Source organism: Cyrtonyx montezumae, unplaced genomic scaffold (assembly GCF_038088225.1).
Source record: "Cyrtonyx montezumae isolate F1298 unplaced genomic scaffold, pur_monq_1.0 scaffold_2, whole genome shotgun sequence".
Lineage (NCBI taxonomy): Eukaryota > Metazoa > Chordata > Aves > Galliformes > Odontophoridae > Cyrtonyx > Cyrtonyx montezumae.
In genome coordinates this window covers 38,021,876-38,044,803 of record NW_027071936.1, presented here as the reverse complement: position 1 = coordinate 38,044,803, position 22,928 = coordinate 38,021,876, and positions in this window count along the sequence as shown.

Sequence of the window (22,928 nt, the reverse complement as noted above, 5' to 3'; positions counted from 1 at the left end):
TGGGTGAATATTAAACAGTAAGATACAGATAGAACATGGGGTTCAGTATCTGCTGTTAGAAAACTGTTTTCTTATTGAATACTTTAATTGCACAGAGTCTGCATATAGCTCTAATTCTACCTCGCTATAATATGACCTTGTCAAAAAGTCCATGAACTGTAGCAAGTCCTTCATTTAAGTGCGTGCTGGTGTCTTCATTTTAGTCTGTGTTTTTTTTTTAACCCCTTAAATTTTACTGCAAAGTGTTCTTGCATGAAAATGTTTGCTTTGCAACTTATTTTGCTTAGCCCATATTTGAAGAGCCTTGACTCTATGATATCATTGCTATTTCCATAACAATAATTTGTAACATCCAGAGAAAAGATGTTGAATTAGAGAAATCAGGACAAACATATTCCTAAGAAGTTACTGTTACATTTCTCCTCTTCAAAAATTACTTTTGAAATTTGTGCAGTCTATTTTCTTTTAAAGAGAAAGCCTTCATCTGATGCTAAAACAAATTTGAAATCACAAATTGACCCAAGAAATCTCTTCTTGTTTTCAAACTTCTGATGCAAACAGGAATTTTTAAATTTATGTTGACGTGTTTTATTTAATATAAAGTGTAGATCATTTTAAGTCATTGGAGTGCCCTATCCTTCCTGGATGTGATTTGTTTCTATTAACAGAAATGATTCTTCAAATGATTGCCCTTGAAGACTTTGACAGGATGTAATAATTTTTTTAATAATCTTTATATAGTGGTATAACAGTGCTGTAAATTAAGTTTTTGAAGTAAAAAGGCTAGTGTGGGTTTTGTTTCAGAGAGTTTGTGACTTTTGTGCAGTTAAGAGGGACATTAGCTTTGTCTGTGGTCTGTCAATCCAAGCAGGTTCCTTAAAAAAAAAAAAAACACACAAAAAAACCCCAAAAAACAAAAGTCCAAGTTTCGTGATGACAAAAGCAAAAGAAAAAACATTATATTGTATATGAAACAAGCATACTACATATACAAATTGCCTTAAGAGAGATAGTGAATCCAGAAAAAATGTACTATCTGCTGAATTTCTCATTTAAAAAAACAAATAGCTGTTTATTTCTGTCCATTATTTGTTTTTTAATATGTCAATTATATTATATTGCTAAAGGAAGTTGGAGACATTCTTACCTGTGTCTGGTAACGTCTCTTTGAATTAATTCAAATTTAAATACTGATTTTAATTCTTTGTTTAAAAAAAAAGTTGGATATCCAATATATTTTCAATTTTGGACAAATGCTTTTAATTTTGGACAAAATTTTATGGAACTAAACTTCCTAGATAAGATCACGCAGTTCATCTTGTGTCTAGGTTAGGTGGGCCATTAAAGACCGTTAGTGAGACCCGCATGAGCTATAAAATGTCAGTAAGAAACTCCCATAGTAATCTCTGATATGTGCTTAGAAGAATATTCTGATTGCAGAAAAAGATCTGAAAAAAGCTTCATCTCTTTCTGTGTCTAGAATAGATTTTTTTTTTAAGGTTAAAGGAATAGTTCTTTAGATATTTTTGATGTGCACTGTATTTCAGTTTAGACTGTGCAATGTGGTACTGAAATTAAGTAAATCTGATTATGTGCATTTCAGTGCCAGAGAGCCTTAAGATTTATTCTGAAAGAGCTATGACAGTTTTGAAGGTGCAAGGTTGAATTAATGTTTTCTGTAAAGCACTTTGAGCACTTTATGCTTTTACACAGTTGTATTTGTAAGACACAAAATATTGTCACCGACTTACACACTTAGAAAAAGCAGTTTTGCTATGAGTGTCTTCATTGCATGCTAGAATTAGACTCTGTCCTTAGTACACTGTCACACATTAATGTTTTCATCATCCATCAGTGAAATGTGTTTCATTCAATTGGTTATTTATATGCGTATTGATGTGCTGGTGTGTATTTGCAACTGTCTACCTGAGCTCAGAATATCTGCCCAGTGAACACGTGTCTAGATGGTGTTAATATTTTTAGTGCAAAATACTTAGCTTTTTCTCAATTATTTGTTGCCTCAAAAAGTAGTTTCTTACTGTCTGAATTTAAGAAACATGTTTCTTTGGAATTTTAATATATTATCACTAGATACTGTTGCCATGTTGAAATCTTCAAAGCTGCCTCATGGCTTACAGATGCATGTAAAAGTGCTTCTCTCTTGAAACTGGAGCATTATAAACAAGAGCTCATAACATCTAGAGAAATTCTGTATTCCTCAGTTTGCCATCCCCATCTCCAAGATGAAACACAGTTTCAGCTTTATCTTTCAAATGTCTATAGGAGTAAGGCTAATTTCAAAATTCCCATTATTATTTGAGCAGTGTTCAAAACTTCTAAGTGTACAAGCACAACAGTTTGATTTCTCAGAGCACTAGGTCTGTACTCCAACTGTAGCTAACAGTTCTGCAAGGACGAGGTAGAGGGTAAGAGCTGATCCCTGAAATGTCCTCCAATGCTGATGGTATTGTATGTAAGGACTGATGTCACTGACACAAGCCTTTCCCTTTCAGTCTCCTTTCAGTGCTACAGGCTTAAGGTAGAGTGAGAGAGTGTTCAGGCACTGGAATGGGCTGCCCATGGGTGTGGTGGAGTCACTGTCCCTGGAGGTGTTCAAGAAATGTTTAGATGTTGCATTGAGAGACATGGTGTAAGTGTGAAATACCGGTGATTTGTGGGTGGTTGGACTGAATGATCTTAGAGATCTTTTCGTACCTTGGTGATTCTATGATTCAGTCAGGTCTACATTCCATGAAACTTCCTGGAGATCTTTAGAGCTCTTGACTTGTGCTCCAGCTGGATGAGCTGATGTGTTGTTCACCAAAGTGGTCGCATCCAGTTGACTGGTAAAAATAGAGCCTTGCTGGGATAACTATGTTAGTCTTAACATTCTGATGTTGTGCTGGGTACATAGTGGTCTTTGACCCTCTTTTCGTCCGTGGACATTGTAGACCTCCTGACTGCCAGAAAATTAATCTGTTTGAGCGTAGACAGAGAACGCAAGTGTTTCAGTGTCTTAGAAATTGAGATAATGAGTTATAGCCACCCTATATCACAGTAAAATGTCACTCTTGCTACTCTACTGAACATCTTCGATCTTCAGAGTGACTGATTTCTCTGTTCACTGAACTGAAGTGACTTGACTTACTACTTTACATCATAGTACCTCAAATAATTGAAACTGAGCTACTGAATCCTTAGATTCCCCTTTCATAAAATATTATTTATAGTGCTACTTATAAATATATATCTTATTTCTAGTAATAATCATAATATTCTAATGCAGTATTACTGAATGTACTGTGCTTTTGGATCCTTTAAAAATTGTTGGTCTTAGTTTGTATTGGAATTCAAAGTGAGAATAAACTGATAACGATAATTCCCAACTACAGTCATTTTATACTAATACAGAAGGTACTTGCCAACTGTGAGGATAGGATTTTTAGAGATGTTATGTCAGACATCACTAACTCCTTGATTGGTTACACATTCAAGATTAAAAACTGATAAAAGTATTAATAAAAAGTGAAAAACACTTGACCTGCTTTCATCCTAATGGAATTAGATTCAGGATATTCCACTGATGACAGCAATGGTGGTGATTATTGTGTACAATATATCTTTTTACTCGTACAATGTATATTCTAAGAAAACAATAAAAATTCATAATCCCTCTGCTGTAGTCTTTAATGCTTTGTCCCCCAAAATGCTGTATGAGAATAAGATTAAAGATTTTGCCTTTTTTAGACTAGGCAATGAATTAATGCTGATGTTTCCAGAGATTTAAAAGAAAAAAAATTACAGGAAAATCACTCAGTTACTTATCTCAGAATTCTCATAATAGTCCAGACCTCTTCCATTGAAAAAGCATTGCTTGTCAGGTAACATTTTGGACTTACTATAACACTGAATGAAGCTTCTAATCACTACCAGTCTAGAATGATTTTACAGGGTATCGCCTTGATTTTTAGCATGTATTAACTTGTAAAGTAGCAACACATTGTTTTTCTTGTATAGACATTAGGTAGAGCTGTTTCTTTTGTAGAGAATTTTCAGTAGGTAAAGTAAGACTATGTATTCTTAAGGAAAAACTATTGAATTTATAATTTTAAAATGGAAACCTAAAATTGCTAACATAATGATTGTTTATATTGAATATAATGATTATCATTTTATGACAATTAATTCCTTTTTTCTTTCCAGTTAGTCTAACTTGGCTTGACAGAAATATAAATCAAATTGTCAGTACGGAGGCTATAATTTGTTAATCTTAAAATTTCAAAATTTATTTAAACCAGTTACAGTGGTCTAACTTTTAATACAAAAAGTATGTTTACTTTGTTTTATTTCATTCTTGTATCTTATTATAGAATTTATATGTGAAGTAGCCTTAAAGCACAGCTCTCTTCATTTGAGTTCTTGTATTTTAAATGGGCAGAGAATGAAGGTTTTTGTCATTATTTTCTTACATTGGATCTTTGTATCTTCTTTCTTAGTTCTGCTACTAACTGAGAAGAAAAAAGTCAAAAGATGCCTATTCTGCTTTTCTCACACTACATAGCTTTCCACTGTCAAAAATGTCACAGGTTAACGGTACAACTGAGCTCCATTTATCTTATTCTGACAGCTCGCCCAACCTTGTACATCTAGCAACAACATCCTTCCTAATATAGGTGACATTTTTAGCCTTTGTTCTCTTCTTATGGACCTGTTAAAAGAATTCAAGTAATTCAACATTAAATTTTTAATATATTGTCTCTTAGATGGAATGAGAGTTGAGAAATTCTAGGCTACTTTAGTTCCATAAAATAATTAATACACCGTTGAAAATGAGTTTCACCTTAGAAATCTGAAATTATAGGAATGATACAGTGCCAGGGATTTGGAGAAAAATGATGATATGTATTTTTAATTTTACAACCTTTCTATTACACTTGTTTAATTATTGATGTAAGCTAAAAAGGCCAGCATGTGGTAGTGAGTAACTAATTTTATACTCAAAAGAAGTATGATTCCTAATCAGTAGTTACTATATGACAAATATTTTTGCTGGAGTGAGCTTCACCATAAATTTCTGACTAAAATCTGAATATTTCATACTTAAAAAATTTAGTGATTTTTTTCATTAAATGTTACAATGTTAATGTTTTCATTAAATGTAAAGACTTATTTTGTCTTTACAGGCAATAAGTGTATGAAAGCAAACTGAAAGTTCCCCCAAACTTGACACATTTTCAGATATGCTTGATTAGATTAAATTAATAGGCTTAGGTATAACCCTTCACTTTGAATGGCATGAAACAGTTGGGATTTTTACTCTTGACTTATAAGCAGCAGTAGTTGAAATCAGTGCTTTATTCTTAGTCTGGATATGCTGGATGTTTAATACAGTCTTTTATGATTTGGGTACAGTGCAACCTTTTTTATCCTCTGGATGACTGGTCTTTTGAGTATGCCTGGGCATACTTCTGTTGTGGATCCCTCTCTGTTTTGGGTAAGTCCATTCCCCCTTTTCAAAATTCATTTCTACATGTAAGCTTTTGAAATAGGATTGATTTCCTTTGTGAAAGCTCTTGTCTTGAAAAATGTTTCTGGTTATAATCACTCTCCATGTTTCTAATATTATACAATGGTTAATTTACTCCCTTGAGGAAGAGAACTTTGCAAAACTATACTATAATAAAATTGACAAATATAAGAATATTCTTCTCTTCATACTTGGAATACTTGGAAAAAGCTCTCTATGATGTCTTCTGGCTTGATTTGTTTTTATTTGAAAGTATTTATCACTACTTTTCAGTAACTATTCTTTATGTTTCCACATTATTTCATGCTGTTTCAGTATTTTCCGTAGAAAGGTTTAAGATATTTATCAGTTTAAAGATTCAGGAGAGTTAAAGATTCACTATGTGTTTCAGCAAAGCTAATTCAAGCACCCAGCAACAAAAAGTGAAAATAAGGGATGTTCTATCTTGGAAAAAAAGAGTTTACTAAGAAAAAATAGCCCAGAAGCATTTCCCTCCCAGAACAACCTGTCACTGCAGCATGTCATCCACCTCTCACAAAAAACAACTTACCAACTCCTTCTCCTTAATTCTGAACTTTTACGGAAATATCATGGTTAAAATGACTTTTTCTTTTTCTTTTTTTTTTTTAATTAATTAAACCTTATTACGTATGAAAGTTAGCACGGGCATTTGATCTTTTCTGTATATGCAGTATTAATAAGCTTGGTACAGGGCATTAATAATCGTGACAGTACACATGATTTTGTCATGTCTTATTTCAAGGAAGGGCTGAGAGGTATTGCGATGGATGTTGGGGATAACTACATGCTGCAGACATTGATTTTGTGATTCTTAGGGAAAAGAAGCCAGATAATCTATTGTGTGCTATGACAGACAACTAGCAGTACAGTGGTTTAAAAATAAAAGGGATAATCTTGATATTGTATGAGAACTGGTTTGTGTCCTATGTGTATCTACCTTGTGATGTGCTGCTATGTTTAGATATGTTTTCCAATGCAAGCCAACTGGTAGGTTAAGTGCTTCTCAGCCTTTCACATTAACAGCTAAAAATATTTTTTCTAAATGTAACAAATTATGTTTTCAAATTACCAGATGTTACTACTTGGGAACCTGAAAATTCAAATCATTTAAAAATGCATGGTTTCTATACTGAACTGGAAGAGTGGGAAAGAGACATGTGGTATGTAAGCCAAAAGTGAGGAGATTATAGTTTCTGTCTTTCCTAAAGTCTGCAAATCCATCTTCTGATGAGAAAATGTTCAAATAGATAGGAGCAACTTAAGTGTAAGCATAAATAAAACCAGTAAAATTGCTTGGCTGCAGTTTATTCCCTATAATTAACAATGACAGATGAAGGAAGATGACAATAGTCTTCAAGGTGTTGCCAGTTTTTTAATGTATTTTAAAGTGATTTATATTGTTTGTTGAAAACTGTGTTTCTTCTGTCCATGCTTGCTAGTAGATTTCTAGTATAATGGAATTTAAATGACAATGGCTCACATTGCTTCAGCTGTAATGTTGCCGAAGATTGACATACAGTACTAATAACCCAAATTATTTTATTTCGGCATTAATGGTAACTGTAAGTGATTAATAAATCAAATAATCTTCATGTTGTTTCATTTCACAGAAAGCTATCTGTTACAAAGACTGCTGCTGTACCATCTATCTGAAGATATTTTATATATACTGAAATCCACGCTCTAAAATTTTCTCAGTTGATGTCTTTATTTTATTATGTAATGAATTGTCAGTGTTTTACAGGCTGGTTAGGCCCAGTTCCGTGACTATTGGGGTGGGGGACTCAAGGACCCATGCCCCAGGGAAGGGGAAAAGTGAAAAAGGAGAAGGGAGATGAGCCTAAAAACAAAACAGTGGCAGTGATCTGAGGAGGAAAGCTAATTTACTAAATAAGATATCAGAATGCAAAGCAACACAATGTAATACAATATAATTGGAATTAAAGCTAATAAATAAAATGAGCAAGAGAGAGTGTCCAATAAACTGAAGGCCTTATGCTAAACGCAGAAGGTGAGACACTAGCGAGCACCCACTGCTGGGTTGATCCCCCAAAAAAAGGAGTGTCTCGTGACACACAAACAGTTTTTATCTTTCCCACTGAGTGTTAAAACATAAAAATACAAAGCAACGCGAAGTCCTCTGGGGTACATAGTTCTTCTCTTCTGAGACAGGTATACCTTTAACTATCAATGATCCATGAAGCTGGAGCATTAACTCTTCTAACTCCGACTGCACTACATGATGTTATGATGTGGAATATCAATACCAAAATCATAAAGCCATAACAAAAATGAACATTTTATATTCATTTTTGTGGTTTTGTGGGTCTTTCCAGCTATAGTTAAGACAAGAGTAATCTGAGTACAGTCATGTTCACCATGTAAGTATTGGCAAAATTTTTAAGTAAAAGGACTAATCAAGTTCAACATAAACACTAATTTTATTAACCGATGTATGTACTTCTTTCAGTAGCATTGTTGGATCTGATACAAACAGACATAAAATAACCATGAAAATAACATTTGAGGCAAATGTGTTTTTTAATCCATTTATAAGAAAGTGGTTGAAACTATGCATGTATGGAGGTATCAATTGTTATCTGTATCAATTGTTACAGATAACAATTGTCGCAATTTATTGCTTACTTTATCACAAAACCCTCTTCGTAATTTTAGGTGGGTTTGATGAATTTGACATTTTGGAGGATTTGGTGCTGTGGGAACTCTGGAGGGAAGTTCACTCCAATTCCGGGCTCACTGGTACAAGAGAGATATAATGGAGATAGTCTAGCAGTCAGCGCTGAGAATGGTGAAGGAACTGAAATATGCCTCCTAATAGGAGAGGCTGAGTGTGCTGGAACTGTTCACATTGAAGAAGAGCAGGCTCAGAGTGGTTCTTATCAATTTGTATAAATATCTGAAGGAAGGGTGCAAAGAGAGCAATCCCAGGTTGTTTCTAGTGAAGCTAAGTGACAGAACAATAGGCAATGGGTACAAAGCTGGACAGAAGAGTCTATGTGTAAGCATCAGGAAACACTTTCTAACTGTGAAGGTGACAGAGCATTAGCAGAATTTCTCCAGGAGGTAGAGGAATTTCCTCTTTGGAACTCTTCAATAGCTGCCTGGATGTAATCCTTGGGAATCCTTGGTTGATCAGGGGTTGGACTAGAGGTCCCTTCTGATCTAAACTATATGGTTCTGGTATTTTCAGATATGCAAGATATACTGTTTAATATGTTGAATACAAAACCAGTGGATCTGATTTTAGCTTGATACAAATATATCTACGATACTGAACTAATCTAGGTTTACTTTAGTATAACTGACTATATGTTTAACCCTTATGCATCTATATATATCTTATCATATAAGTCTTATACTAAAGTATAAATCTTCAGTAAATGAAGAAGATTTGCAGGTATTAAGATATAGACATTACTCAGTGGCAGGACTGACTATCTTTGTCATTGCAGAATGCAATTTTAATTTTTTTAATTTTAATTTTTAATGTAGAATTGGGTGAGTTTGATTGCATGTACACTAAGTCATTTGATTTTACTACTGTTTTTTGTTTTCATGTGGAACAGACTTCTTTATTGCAGAGTATAAATCACCAAAATTTCCCATGTGTTTTTACTTTATTTTGTAGAGTTGAGCTTTTGCTTATGGTATTGTGTCACAAATAAGCACTTTTTACTGGTGTTTGTATTAAAAGCATGATATTATGCTACTTTACACTTCATTTTATCTGGAGAAGCAGAGGGATCATATTGCACTGTGGAAGCAAAGGAAACTAAATGTTTGAGCTCCACACTTTGCTTGATATGCCATTTTTAAAATATCTCTTGAAAATATACTTCACAGGTCAATCCTCTCAGAATCATGGCCATCCAAAGTGATTGATGTTGTTACTGTGTCTGACCTTAACAACCAGTAATCCATAGTGACAAGGTAATATAAAATCCTTGCAGATATTTAAACCAAATTAGCTTATTGATGTATGCAAGCATAGTCATGCAAAGTGTAGGTGAATGGAGAAACAAAAATTGAAGAGCTCACCAGCAAGGGAAAAGCTAGCTTAGTAAAGGCATTATTTATAGGGCAGACAAGTACAGGAGACAAGAGTTGGTCAGGTAATACAACCACTGTTTCTTTAGAGTGAGAGAGTGAGGCCGGAATCTTTTTCTAATTCAGTTTGAGACAAGTAAGTTTGCACAGAGGGAGGTTGAGTCCTTCTATCTTTTTATGAAACATTTTTATTAATTTATAATTTTAATAATTTTATTAAACAGTCTATTTTGATGCTGAAAGCAAGTTTTTTTTTTTATCTTAATCTGGTTTTGTTTTAGATAATTTCAGGTTCATCTTGGGCAAATGTCTCATCTCACTCAGTAGGTTTTGAGGAAGGTGTATCTTTTTGTATCTCCTGAGTTGTGCCTCCCCTGCCATGACAGTCATCCAATATTAAGGAATAACATAAATCAATTTACTGAGAGCTTTCTTAACAACAGCAAATACTTAAAAGTAAAATTTTCTGATTTTCTAATAACGATTAATTTGATTTCGATAGCAATAGTATTAGAAGTAGCAACAATTTAGTCCATTATATTTATCCAGAAGAATAGCCTAGAAAAGATATTTAAAGTTCTATCACTTCAGTTTGCTAACTTTTTCTATGTTGATTTCACAGAGATGACCACAGAAAAGATTGCTGTTGTCTTTATAAACGATTAAGAAAATTACTCTGTGTAGATACCTGGAGGTAGAAGTTTCTACTTAACTGAACCACACAAAGTCCTGCTAGGCTAGGACTATATGACTGTAGGTCATCTTTTTTGCGATAAAGTAATGCTTTGAGAGACCACTCACCTAAAAGAAAGTGCCCACTTCCTATAGCCCAAGGGAGGCAAGAAGGCAAAGACTCACTAAAAGTAAGGAGCTATACTGAGGACTGCCAGACTAATGGGATATAGATAAAATAAGGGGGCAGCACAATGTACCACAGTATAGTTTAGCTGAAGAGAAAATCCATGAGTTTTCAGTCCCCACTCCAAAATTATTTATTATTATTTCTATTTCCCAGTTGCTAAAAAAATCTGTTTCTGAGACAGGGACAAAAAATCCAAGTTTATCACTTCCTAAGTATTTTTTTATTTCAATGTTTTTCATATAATTGTGATGGCATACAATAGCAGGCATGGTTACCTTTTGCTCCTCCTCTCATCACTGTAGTGTTTTCACTGTAAGGGCATAAGTGAGGTGAATAAATGTAGGGAAGAATGTCAAGTCTTAGTGGTCTTGCATGTGTACTTAATTTGTGGCCTTCAGCTTCCTTTCAGGGGATTTAATGCCTCCTGTTTTGTCAAAGCCTGGGCTGGTGAAAGTGAATTACATTTTTAAATGTTCACCTTTCTTTATTCATTGCACTGATAGTACAATTGTCAAGTTGGTGTACTTCATTCGGAACCTTATTCTTGTGTGAAACACCTAAATGTGGTAGCACTTAGTGTTAATTGAATGTGATAGGAGCATTAACATCAGCAAGTTCACATATTTTTGATGCTGCCTGAGAGGCCATTACTGTTATTGATTATGTTCAAATGTCCCACTGCCAATGCTGAAAAATTGTTGTAATTTGCAGCTGCTGAATATATATGAGGTAAAAAATAGTGGTGGTTATTCACTTAGGAAGACAGTATAGTGATTGAATAATAAGGTCTTTTCTCTCTATACCAGGGAAACATGCTTTCAGTTAGAGGGCAGAAGATATGAATTGTTAAGTGAATGAAACATGTATAAGGAAACACAAACTTCTTTAGTAACACCTCTGGTTGAAGAGCTTTCCTGATCTGTTTATCACTCTGCTCAGTTGAGGAAAAGCTGAATTGCTTTTTTTTTTTTTTTTCTAGTGTTTTCTTTTCCTTCTTTTTACCCGAGCGTGTTGCTACAGTATTGAAGAATTTTAGAAGGAAACTAAAGCTTAAGAGATTTTATGTCATTTCAAAATCTGAAAAATGTCTCCTTCAGAAATATAGACTATTTAAAGGCAGTTTTTAGAAAGGAAAATAAATTTTGACATCTAACTCACAATGAGCTACTTGGATGTTTTTTATCATTTGTCTTACATACAAATTATGATTTTATGTGTGCAGAGTATGATCTCTACAGACCAAAGAATAGCCTTCACAATTTTGATGTTCTTATTATATTGGTGATAAAATCAGCCACTGGATGATTCAGAAGTATATAATCTTTTATTATGAAGCTCTTTTTAGCGTTATCCATAAAACAGGTAATCATTGAGGCAATGTACTGCTAATCCATATTTGACCCACAGTTTTTTCCCTGGTAAGGATTGGTAAATGCATTACAAATCTTGAAGAAACTGTGTTTCTTGCTAGGTTGTGTGAATATGCATAAATAAAAAAAAAAGTATGTGATGTGTAATGGCTTTGAGATAGCTACTGTCTCTGTCTCCTATAAAATCTTTTTTCTTCTCAGATTCTAAGCTAAGGAAGGTAAGCATGTAGAAGCAGCTTTCATAACATGTTTAATCCTAGCATAGTTGGGCAGTTGGGCTGTGACCCAGCAAGACAGTTAAGCTCAAGCTTAACTTTAAATATCTGAGTAGTTTTGAGGAAATCAATAGCAGTTTAACTGCTAGGCCCCAGTTTTGCCTCAGAGCACTTTGCTGTGTCTGCCTTCAGATAATTAAAGAAGCTAAATTCTTGAAAATGCTCTACACTTAATTACAAAATATGTTTTAGTCATGCATTTGACAAGTTTAATTAAAGTGGTTTTATATAAATTATATAACATTTGATTTATGTACATAATATACATTTATGTGCTTTGAATTTATCACAATGACTTTTCAGTACATAAAAGTTATTGTATGTATGTTCTGGAAAAGCAATGAAGTCATAATATCCTATAATAACATTTTGTTTCACTATTAAGTGTTTGATGAAAAGAGTAGTGAAGTATTCAGAGATTTTGGTGAAATACTGCACATCTGGAAAATAGTTTAATGTTTCCATGAATGTGTTGAAAATCAAAGTATATAACTTACTCTAATATCAAATAGAATTAGTTCATCATTCTGTTGTAGATGTAAATGGATACTAAATCACTATTGCAAATGCAACAGGATTCAAAGTAAACAAACAAAAAAAAGAACCCAGGTAAACTGGGTTAACTCTAATCAGTGCTGAACCAGAAAGTACTTCTTCATGTCTTGTTTTATGACACCTTGAAAAAAAATGCATTCATTTTCTGTTAAAGTATTATTTTTTTCCTGAAACCTGAATAACTGCTTTGTGTGCATTCCAATTAAAAAGCAAACAAACAAACACAAATAAGTTACTGTTCTAAGCTGTGAAAATTCTTCATTAATTTGATCTTGAGAGATTTTTTTTTTTGATTCGTGAAATAAATATTCCAGAAAACTAAGACTTGCAGACAGACGTAGCTGCTGATCAATTATCATGTAAAATATCAGGCATCAGACAAGTCCTTTGGAAATGCAGATCTCTGGTCGGGCATTAAGAGTTATTCAAATAGGATGCATGTCTAATGGTTTGATTTTTTTTTTTTTAATGGAAATTAGGTTCACCATTTCAGCTCCAGTATTTAATTGGTAGACCATAGCAAAATGTTTGGATGCATTCAAAAGAGCATTGACAGTGTATTTAAATTCTACTTCTTCAAGCCTCATGTGTGTTTGAACTACCATTAGAACTTTTTCTCCATCTTCTTCACCTGTTGTTTATCTTATCATCACACTACTACTACAATTTTTCATACACCAGTCAGATTACATGTTAGATATGGTAATATTAGTCTTAATGCATCTTAAATACATCACAGTTGTTCCATCTGACTGTCCTTAATTTTCTGTTACTCTCTTTCATTGTCTCTGAAATGCTATTGAAATTAGAAATTTTCTATTTTTGTTGTGGTAATTTTGGTGCTTGCCACTTATGTCTTTTTGCTTCAGCATTATGTATATACTAACTTGATTTACCTTTGATATAATGCTCACTCTTCCTTTTTTTCATTAGATTATACTTCCTTATTTGAGATTGCCAGACCCTTAGTGAGCTCTGCTGGATATCTGCTCCTGAATCTGTATTAATTCATATGAAATAACAGAAGCAAAACCAACTGCAAATTAGGAACTAAAATTCATGGATTGCCGTACTATTTATAACCCATAAAACATGCACTAAGGAAAAAAAAAAAGCATTCTTCTTGTTTTGCTCTCATCAGTGATGTGACTAATGTAGTCTATGTGCTGTAAACTTGACTTTATGGCTTGTCCTTAGACAGGCAACATGTTTTTTAATTTATATGGAGAGAAGGACCAAACAAAAACCACCTAGTTAAGCAGTTTAAAACAAAGACTGAAAGACAGAAACTCAGTGATACAGGATGGAGGAAATTTTTGCTAGAGTTATGATGAAGCAAGTATTGGATGTATTTAGAAAAATGTACAGAAGTATACAATAACAATTTTGTTGGATATTTGAAGAAGAATATTCATGTGATATTTTAAGATCTGCATCATCATAATTATTTCTGTAAAACACAATCAATTGAAGAACAAGATAGTAGAATCATAGAATGGCTTGGGTTGAAAAGGACCTCAAAGATCATCTAGTTTCAACCCCCTGCCATGGGCAGGGTCGCCAACAACTAGACCAGGCTGCCCAGAGCCACATCCAGCCTTGCCTTGAATGCCACCATCTGCAACCTCTGAGTGAAAAACTTCCTCATCATGTCTAACCCCAACCTCCCCTGTCTTATTTTAAAACCCTTGTAATTTCCCTCTTGTCCTATCTCTGTCAACCTGTGTAAGCAGTCATTCTCCCTCCTGTTTATAAACTTCCTTCAAGTATTGGAAGGCCACAGTGAGGTTTCCCTGGAGCCTTCTCTTCTCCAAGCTAAACAAGCCCAATTCCCTCAACCTTTCCTCACAGGAGAAATGCTCCGGCCCTCTGATCATTTTAGTGGCCGTCCTTTGGACCCACTCAAAGAGCTCTGCATCTTTCTTGTGCTGGGGATCTCCAGATCTGAACAGTTCCTCAGATGTATTAAAGATGATCCAAAAGTTATGCCTCCTATTTGATTACATAGGCCAATGAGATCATAGGTGGATATTGGTGATACACCAGTAGAGGCTGAACAATACTTATTACATTTTCTTGCCATGTGACCGATGGCAGCAGAGGGACAGTGACAAAACAGCATCTGACATGGAAATGCATATGCACAAAGGTGTGCAATTGAATTCCTCCATGCAGAAGAAATGGTACCGATTGATGTTCACCAGTGCTTGCTGAGTGTCTGTGGAGACCAAACAGTGGATGCAAGCACAGAAGGGAAGTGCGTGGATGGTGCTTTTCAGCTATGCTGACAGTGAGTGGGTGCGCTCAACAAGTGCAGATTTTTCTGAGCATGGCATGCAGGCTCTTTTTCATTGCTGGCGAAAATGCATAGGTGATGGTGATGGCTGGTTTGGAAAATATTCTGAGAATTTTCTCTTACTGCACTCTTTGAAACTGCCGTAGTTTCCATGGAAATAAATAGGAGGCATTACATTCACAGTGAATATTTATATATAGATGACACATAATTGTTATTTCATAATAAGGATTATTCGTTGCACATTGCTTCATTTCCAGACTTGATTCTAGATGGGATCCGATACTTTTGCTATGGCCCAATACATTTTCTTTGGGATATTTTTTGGATTAGAAATTATACCTTGCTAGTATTTAAGTCATTTCTTTTCCATGTGATTTGGACGCTTATACTGTGTTTTCTGACTAGCTGAAATTCTTCAAAAGGCTTTTACAGCTGTTACACTGTGTCATTGTTTGTGTGTTGCACACAGATCTTGGGTCATTGATAGCCCAAGTTAGCTGATGCATCTGTAGATTTTCCTTTGCTCCCAGCCACCCCAAAATAATTGTTTCAGCTGATAAATTCTCTTCACAAGTGTGTGACAATATACGAGTGAAAAAAAAAAAATATATATATATATAATGAGGATCTAATATCATTGTTCGATCAGATAAAATCTATATGGATACCTAATTTTCTTTTAGTGCTAGATGGTTATGAGCTAAATGCCCAGAACATGAGCATTTCATGTATTGCGAAAGATGTGGAAAGCTATTTGTTGCATGCTGGAGACATTTCTAGTGTTAAGTTAAAATAGGGTTGGTTTTGCATTATCTTTATTTTTCATTAAGATTCTATTTAGCTAGGTTTAATGTTTTGATTGGAACTGAAGTTGTTTGCAACCTGTGCAGTAGGAGTTTCCTTTTGCAGAAGATCACTTATGCATTGAGTGCACATTTTAATAATATAATATAATAATGATTTTGCATTCTTATTTACATTTTAGCTCAACATACTGGCCTTCATATTCTTTACTGTATTCCATCCAGATTGAGATGCAAACAGTCTGCCATTTAGTCTTTAAGAGAGCAAAAAACAATGGACAATAAAAGATGTTTCTTGACATTTACTGAATATTTCAACGCACACTTTTTCTCCACCAGGAAAGCATTTTAACATGCATTTGTTGAAACTACAGGCATTAACATTAGTGATGCAGATGAAAGGATTTTTTTAAATGTTTATAGCTAATTTTGGATAGTTGAAGAATTAGATACAGAAATGACATACAAGAAGCTGAAAAAAAATGTCCAGAGAACATGTTGATTTTTTAGCAAAACATACCTGTTACAGAATGAAAGGTTTAGCTCTCAGGCATCTTAAAGCATTAAGATTCATGGATACAGCAGAATGTACATATGGGAAAAATTATTTTTTATTAGAGCCATAATTACTGCTTTAGCTATAGTGTTAATTCTCCTCTAAAATCACAAAGTGATATATGTGGTGGTTTCTATATTTTTGAAGTCTAAATTAGAGTGTTTAAATACATACTTTGTGAGATTTGAAAAAGGTCAGTACAAAAACCAAAGGCCAAATTAAATTCTCTCAGGAAAAAGAAAATATGTAGGAAAACAAAACAATTGCATGATAATTTTTGTCTTCAAGCTTTTAACTTGTGATTTTTCACAAGTTCTCTGTCTTGAGACTTGCTTTTCTTGCTACTTGTCGAATGGGCTGGTCTAAATAAATTTTATTCCAGCTTATGTATAAATTTTATAATCATGTATAAAACAATATTAAAAATGATTATTTTGTCTTTTAATTTTTTTTTAAGCACTAGGCTTTTGAAGTTTAATTTAATAATAGATGTATTGGATTTCTAGGATAAAACCTTTTATGATTGTTACATTATATTTTCATCTTCAGTTCTTATGAGTTTAAGACTGAGAGAAACAATGATGTACTTTGATCTGTTTTGTCGTACATTGAAGATTTTATATAAAATATTTAATGGAATACAATTGATAATAGTAATTCTTGCAGTCACATAAAGTTTTACCAGTCATTCTTTTTCTCTTTTCTATCTTATATCTCTATGAAGATATTATTCATGGTAGAGATACTAAGAGGCAATAGTTTCCATTCCAGTGCACATATAGTCCCATAAGATGTTGATGCTTCTGTTTCCCATGACTACTAGAATGCTTGACATGCAATTAGTAATTCATGTGTATTAGTTGCATACTTCTGGAATTTTATTTTTTTCCCACAAGATATCTACAAGATCTCCACATCTCTATTTAACACTTTTATAGGATACAAATCCTATAAAAGAGAGGAAATCTCTTAACAGTGGAACAGTCAGTGATAGTCTTTATAACCATGAAAAATGTGAAGCCTGCGCTATTTCTTTGTCTTTGCTGCCTACTATGGTGTGATTTAATAATAGTTTTTCTCTAAAATGGTCTTGGTTTAGGGAAAACAGTGGCCTCTACTTTCTCTTTGCTCAATACATAGAATTACTTTTGGCATTTTTGCCTTTGTTTTTTCTGTACCACAATTTCTCGAGTGTCCTGTAAATCTCTAAGCTTGAAGAACATTTATCTTTAGCTGAGATATATCTATAATGGCATTTCTCAATCTTTTGGCATCCTAAATATCTCAAAGAATGGTATCTGGCACTGAAAGGGGAAAATAATCACTGCTGTGCAAGAGAGAGCCATAAGAATATCTGTAACACACTTAAAGTTTAGCTGGTTACTTTAGTAACCAAAGTTTGGTAATTGTAGCGGCTTATTTTACAGCACTGATTTGACCTTAATTCCTGTTGGTGTATAGAGTAGATTCTGAATTAATCATTTATTTGAAATTTTATATTTTAGCATATGTTAAACCATTATTTAATTCTGGTTAGAAATGAAAGCCCTCTAATTCATGTTACAAAAGCAACAAAACATTCAAGGAGAAAGGAAAAAAAACATTGTGACCTATTACTTCTCATACAATTGTAGAAGAAGGCTGTTCATTTTTAATTCTTAAGTTCCTGAGAAGTGAGTTCCCTGGATCAGGGGCCAAAGTCTAAGGGGAGATGTGTTACTCCTGTAGAGTAAGACGAACTTAACGTTTTTCTGCTTAATTCACAGATTATTATTTTTAGTTCTCTGTTTTATGAAATTCTTTTACTACTGTGAGAGCAGAATGATTATGTGCAGATTGTGTGAATTCAGATGTAGAGTGTTTTCAGTAGCCTACAAATCATAAAATGTAATTTTCTTTTTTAGTTTCCTGTTCATAATTCTAAATGATTTAGAAAATTGTAATAGGTAATTTTCTCTAGTGCATTTGATGTAAATTGCACTAATATTGAGAAATGCTTTTTTTTTTTTTTAAACACTTTCTTTGTTAGATAAATGAAGGCTTCTGAATTATTAGAAGCTCATTATGAACACATTAAATATGGTTAATTCTTTGTATTAGTGGTGCCAGACTAAGAAACCTTACCATTCCCTTTAAGACAGGTTTTGCTTGTCTATACAGTAAAGGATATATCTTCACTCATGCAAGCATCAGCTCACATATTTTGCCCTGATGCTCACAAAATAGTTGTCATTAGTCAGTGACCGTATTAGCACGAGCATAGTGATCATCTTGCACAATTTGTGGTTTTGAAGAGTTGGAGGAGAGCGTAGAACAAGATCATAAAGGAAAACATATACGAACTTTGTGAATTCTGCTTTTATTGTCACTGATCCATGATCAGTAGATCAGCCATGTGCTCTAAAATACAAATTGTGATTACATAAATCTTCATAGGAGGTGAGTTGCCAACAGGCCAAGGAAGTAGATATCCCCTTCTACTCAGTCCTGGTGAGGCCTCCCCTTTAGAGCTGTGTTCAGTTCTGGGTTCACCAGTACAAGAGGGACTTGCTGCTGGAACAAGTCGAGTGAAGGGCTACTAAAATGCAGGACTAGAGCAGCTCTCATATGAGGGCACAAACTGAAACTCAAGTTCTGTTTGAACATGGAGAAAATCTTATTTACTGTGTGGCTGTGGGCAGCTTTAGTGGTTGGCGGCACTGCACATGGCGGGGGAGTTGAAGCTGGATGATCATTATGGTCCCTTTCAACCCAGGCCATTCTATGGTTGACAAAACACTGGCACAGGTTGCCCAGAGAGGCTGAGAAGTCTCTTTCCCTGTTGATATTCAAAAGCAGCCTGGACATTCGACATTGTCTAGGAGACCAGGGGTTAAAAGAAATCTTCAGAAGACCCATCCAGCTTCAACTGTCCGGTGATTCTATGATTTACCTATCTGTAAGCAGGGAAGAAAAAATACTTTTCCTTTTGGTATTCCTCTTGCAAATGGTAGCAAAAGAACTATTAATTTGTGGCCTAAATTTGAATCAGGTGTTAGTTCTGCTAAATTCATCTGGAATCACATAAGGAAGAGATAATACAGTTTTGTGTTAATATCCTTCCTTGTTCCTTAACTGCTCAGAGCTAATTCAGTAGAAGTTAAGCACATAAAGGAAATGCATAGAAGCTGAAGTTACTGGTAATGAATTTCCCTTTATAATGAACTTACAGTGTGGAATTCCTGCAGTTACCAAAATGGTGGATCATTTACAAAACAAATTCTATTATTCTTTTTGTGTGATCTTTATGATAAGGAACGGTTGAAAATGGATGGATCTATAGAAGTATTAGAACAAGGCATATCACTATATTTACTGTACTTGAAAACTGTTTGAAGACCAGCACTAGTTGCCAAACCAATTGCCACAATAACAGTAGATAACAGTTATACTGTTACATTGCTCTCTGCCCCTTTGGTCTAATAGACTGGCTTCAGTGTCTCAAATCAAATATTTTGTTAATTTTCTGTTATTTTACTTTTCATTTAAGTTCAATTTCTATAGCATTGATCCTGCAGTTACTCATTTCTCTGTCTTTCTCTGACTTCTGTCACTGGAATTCAGTATTTACATTGCATCTTGTCTGTTTCTGGTAATCTTCAAATTTAGTCATTTTCTCCAATATGTTTTTATTATGATTCAACTCTATGTAAGCCCGTATATTATTCCTTCTTTATTTTTTAAAGTAAGAATCAATATATCCATAAGGGACTTAATAAATAAATAAATAAAATTAGGGATAGTTGGATTTCTGGTATAGACATTAAAAATATTCATGAGCAAGCAGAAAGTAATTGCAGTCTTCATAAATAAGCAATTCATGTGAAGCAACAGCACATAATGTAACAGTCTGTAATTCATTATGCTTATAATTATGTTAGGACAAGATTTTAAAAAATAGGCTTACAGAATATATTAAGACCTGTAAGCAGATTGAAGTTGAATACCAGGCAATGGTAGGGATTACACTATAGTTCTGCCCAGAACACAGTTTTGACACAGGATGAAATCTGTAGAAAAGACGGTTGCACAATTTAATGCACTTGTTTTTTTTGCTTTAGTTTTGTTTGGTTTGCTTTGGTTTTTTTTGAGTAGTTGATGATAGTTCTGCATATGTCCTTCTAAAGTACTGTTGATATAAATTGAGGTCTGAGTTCCTGGAGCATTTTCTGAAGGCAGCTGATTTATGCATATTGTTTGCTTCATTAAGCTTCTTTTTTTTTTTTTTTTATTCATGTTTCTGGAGGCAGAATGATGGAATAGATGGACCATTGATGTGTTGTATTATGGCAATTACTTTCTTCATTTTCCTTCCCATGTACTCCTTTTTAGACACAGTTTCCAATTATTTGAAAAATACCTATGCACAATCTATTAAGCTTAATTGTCTCTTTTCACTTTTTTTTTCACTGGTTTACTCTCTTCACCCATTTTTCCTGGAAAATGTGATTAATCTAATAGATATTGGCATTCTGTGTTTGGCAAATGTAGATTTTCAGACAGAAGTTTGGCCAAATAAATATTAGTCTGATGAAATATGTGCTATTGTTCAACAAGACAACATTCTGAAAGCACTGTCACCTGTAGAAACAGTATGTCTTAATTATTACTAATTCTTAATTTGGGGGCTTTTAATAACTTAAAAATATTTCTAGTTAATTTCTCTAACATTTTAATTATTGTGATAGAAAAACAAGCAGTCACATTTGTTGTGTTTTTGCTCAACAGAATGTTCTTATGGTTCAGATTGCTTGAGGTGTGTGGACTTGTTACATTATGTATCTGTAATGGTAGCCAGCTTATTAAAATAAGATAATGAACAAGAGGAAAACACAGATTTTTTCTGTGTGTGTCAGGATTTCATATTTATTAAAAAATTCATATATTTTACATATGGATTTTATGGTGTACTCGTGAAGATGAGAGTGATGACCCAGTTTCTGTAATATGCATTCCATGAGATTTTGTGAATAATTTTGGCAAAGTTATTAAAATTCTTATATATAATGTATTTATTTATTTTTTTAAGTAGGCCTGGCTTTCATGGATATTTGTAATGTCATAAATAATATATTAAAGATACTTTTATCTAAGTGTATATAACAAATTTAGACCTTCATTTTTTTATCTTAAGCTTTCTGGTTTCTCCAAATGAAGTATCTTTTGCTTAAACAGGTGAAATTCAGACTTTTATAAACATATACGAAAATTTTTCTAGTAGGTACAGCAACAAACTGAAGCTGGCATATAGCAGTTTTACTTTGCATGCATTCAGGGCATGAAATTGTAACTTTGGTAATATTCTGACAGAAAAAAGCAACCCTTGCAAATACTTAGCTCTCATGAAATAGCATGGAATGAAAACAGTTAGGATTGCATGTATTTCATACAAAATTGTGAAACTTTCTATTGGAAATTGTGTTTTTTTTCTAATGTAACGTTTTTAAAGAGCACTTCTACATGAGAATTCAGAATGGATGAAATCTACTCTTATGAAGGGAACTAACTGAAGTGTTTCAAAGCACTTAGAACTCAATTAAGCTCTGTTATAAGAGTCTGGGTGGAATAATACGTGAGTTCCACTCATTACAGTCTTATAGTGGTTGATTAGCTATTAAAGTGCTCTATCTAATTGTCATGTCCAATATTGAAAAAATGTATTAATGAGAAGATTAAAAAAAAAAGACTAAAAATAATGAGAACTTCATTTCCTTGTTCTCTTTCTATTATTTGAAGGCAGGATGCTAATAACAAACAGTGCACATATCTGTAGGGTCCAGAAAGAAAGATGTAAATATATATATATATATTTAATAATACTGTTAGTCTGTATTCAGCACAAACTAGAACTTCTGTCACAGACCTTTAGATAGTTATTCTCATTGGCTACAGGTGCTAGACACTCTTTTATTGTTGTTAAGGTTGTAGTTTTCTGATTTGTGTCAGCTGAGAAAGGGGAGTCTTGGGAGCACTTGCACTCCTTAAGTATCACTGCAGAACTCTTATGCCCTGAGAAAATGCTGGGAAGACAAGGTTGCTCTTGAACCTGCTATGTACTTCCAGAATTAAATGTCAGTTTGGGGAGTGGGAGCAGATTTCCAGCCTCTTTTGTGGGTTGTTCACCTGAAACTGTTATTTAAGTTTCTGTGGTGAGCTATCCTGTTTGGTATTAGCATGGCAGTAACTTCCTCTGTGATTGTTTTTGCATATGAAATGAGCTCTATTTAATGGGCTGTTGCTTCAATCATTCTGTTTGTTTTGTTACATATTTATGAAATCTATATGGAAGAGGAATGTAGTAATTTAGGTGTTATATGATCATCTTACTTCAGCAAAGAGGCTTTCCAGAGAGACTGTAAATCACTCAAATTTTCTGTACTTACCTTTCATACACAAAGAATCTTTGTATTATATAATTTTCTTTCTCCTTTTTCAACTGGAGATTCTTTTACTAGTGGCTCTGGATCCCAAGACAACATATAAATATTCTTTCTATTGACTTGGTTCTAGTTTTAGATTGCCTCCTGATGGATGGATTTTTTATGTCAAAGGT